This window comes from Sinocyclocheilus anshuiensis, unplaced genomic scaffold (genome assembly GCF_001515605.1).
Source record: "Sinocyclocheilus anshuiensis isolate Anshui unplaced genomic scaffold, SAMN03320099.WGS_v1.1 scaffold155, whole genome shotgun sequence".
NCBI classification, from domain to species: domain Eukaryota; kingdom Metazoa; phylum Chordata; class Actinopteri; order Cypriniformes; family Cyprinidae; genus Sinocyclocheilus; species Sinocyclocheilus anshuiensis.
In genome coordinates this window covers 953071-955470 of record NW_015549572.1, presented here as the reverse complement: position 1 = coordinate 955470, position 2400 = coordinate 953071, and the positions used below count along the sequence as shown (strand labels likewise).

The 2400-nt window shown below is 42.5% G+C and overlaps 1 protein-coding gene across 1 annotated transcript in view; it reads left to right on the top strand.

Moving 5' to 3' along the window:
• Positions 1-2400, top strand: part of LOC107657457 (beta-1,4-galactosyltransferase 2-like) — a 136765-nt gene that overhangs the window by 111994 nt on the left and 22371 nt on the right. The gene's annotated exons all lie outside the window — the stretch shown is intronic.

The following is a 2400-nucleotide window of genomic DNA, read 5'->3' as shown; positions in this document are numbered from 1 at the left end:
CGTTACATTTCCGACGCGTGCTTGCAGTGTTCGGCCAATCACAATGCACTGGCTCAGGTGATGAGAGAGCAAAACCTGCAGTATATCAGGGCACACACACCCTTGCAACAGCGATAACACTCGTGGAGATATGTCCCATATGTCACTCTTTTCAGTTGTTTGGGGTTCCATTGACAGTAGAAGGTGGAAACTGGATGGTGTGTTAAAACACCCCTCTCACATTATCTTTTCCTGCCTTTGCCCACTGCTTTTTTGGCATGATGGATTGATTATATAAGTAAAAATAGGCTTTATAGCCTGATATCCACAAAAAAAGCAACAGCCTCCCTTGAGATCTCCTTCTGAACTGAGCTGTTTTTATTGGGAGAATATAAAAAGCTTGATGTTGTTTTGAAGGAGTTCTAATTATGTATTTTGCATGCATATTTATTGCACATTTATATTCATATAAACTGTTGATCTTTTTCTGATTTCCTTACTGCTCATTTTATGTTTTAGTTGTGTTGAAATGAGCATCTTTGCCAAGACAACAAATTTTACATTTTAAAATTTTAAATTCATGTACAGTTAAATTTCCATTTATATTTGATATTGATACAACATTTGCACATGTACACTATCATTCAAAAATTTGGCTTTGGTTAGATTTTGAAATGCTTTTGAAAGAAGTCTCTTTATGCACACCAAGGCTGCATTTATTTAGTCAAAAACACAGTAAAAATAGTAAAGTTGTAAAATATCATATAAACTATATACATATATACAATACGCATAAACTATGTTTTTATGTATTTAAAATGTAATTTATTCTTGTGGTGGCAAAGCTGAATTTTCAGATGCCATTACTGCAGTTTTCATTGTCACATGATCCTTCAGAATTTTTGGAGATTGTGATTCATTTTCTTTTTCAGAATTCTTTGAATAGAAAGTTCAAAAGAACAGTTATTTTAAAATAGAAATCTTTGCATTATAAATATCTTTAAAGTTACTTTGGATCAGTTTAATGCTTCATTGCTGACAAAAACTATTAATTTCTTTAAAAATAATCTTACTGATCCCAAACTTTTGAACAGAAGTTTGAACATAAAACAATTAACTTGTACACACTTACAAAGTCTATGATGTTATTGCATTATACTTTAGAACAGGCCATGCATTCATTTATCTTTCTTGTCTTCTCAAGTTCTAAATATAACAAAATGTGTTTTCTTGTGATCTCAGAGTCACTATAGTTTATCTACAACAACAAAGTTGTAGCTGCCTTCTCAAAAGAGAATCTCTCACAAATCTGTTCATCTATAATGCAGACATTGCCAAGGAAGCAACAAGAGACAAAAACAAGAGAAAACGTACTCAGTTACTAACGTAACCTCGGTTCCCTGAGATATGGAACGAGTACTGCATCTGTTTAAGACACTTTGGGGGAAAACTCCTTTTTCTCTGATGACTGAAGCCTTTCAATAACGCAGTGTAACTGCACGGCCATTGGTTCGTGCAGTGAATAAAAAACGAACCAATGGTTCGGCAGCGGAGCTGCACGAGGCTATGGCGGTAAAGCCTGCCAAAGCCCGCCAGAATGGGCGGGGTCATCTGGCTATATAAGCGGCACATCGCCATAGGATCCTCAGGTTACTTCGACTGAAACGACGACTGAGTCGTGCAGCTACATAGCACGTCGCTTCCTCCAAATGAGACCAGATCGCTCGCAGCCGCAGAGGGACGCTGGTCTGGGAGGGAGAAGTGGACTGGAGAAACCTCTCTGAGCGGAGAGAGTGAGGCACGCGGGGGCTCAGCCGGCATGGGCTCACTCGTCACCGAGCGCCAAGTATCTTTGTCCCGCTGCTTTTTCCTCACAGGCTCCTGGGAGGAAGAAAGCGGGAGGGTGCGAGGGGCGGAGTCGCTCTCTCTGAAAAGAAAGCTTTCCATGAGCGCAGAGAGGCGAGACTCATATCCTCGCAATGAGGACATTCCCCCGCCAGAATGGGCGGGGTCATCTGGCTATATAAGCGGCACATCGCCATAGGATCCTCAGGTTACTTCGACTGAAACGACGACTGAGTCGTGCAGCTACATAGCACGTGCTTTTTCCTCACAGGCTCCTGGAAAGAAAGCTTTCCGCGAGCGCAGAGAGGCGAGACTCATATCCTCGCAATGAGGACATTCAGTCTCAATGAGTGCTGCTTCAGCGTAGGCGGCGCCCAAGCATGAAACACACTCGCCGTGACCGTCAGCGGCGTGCAGGGGGGCCCTGCATGAGCGACAGTAACGGTGCGGCATTTGAAACAACGGCGAAAATTTGCTCTGAAATTTGCTCTTTTATATCGCCGGATAGCGGCAGGGAACCGGAGACCGTCACTGCTGCAGGCGCGAGGTAGGCGTGAAGCGGCGAGAATGGCCGAG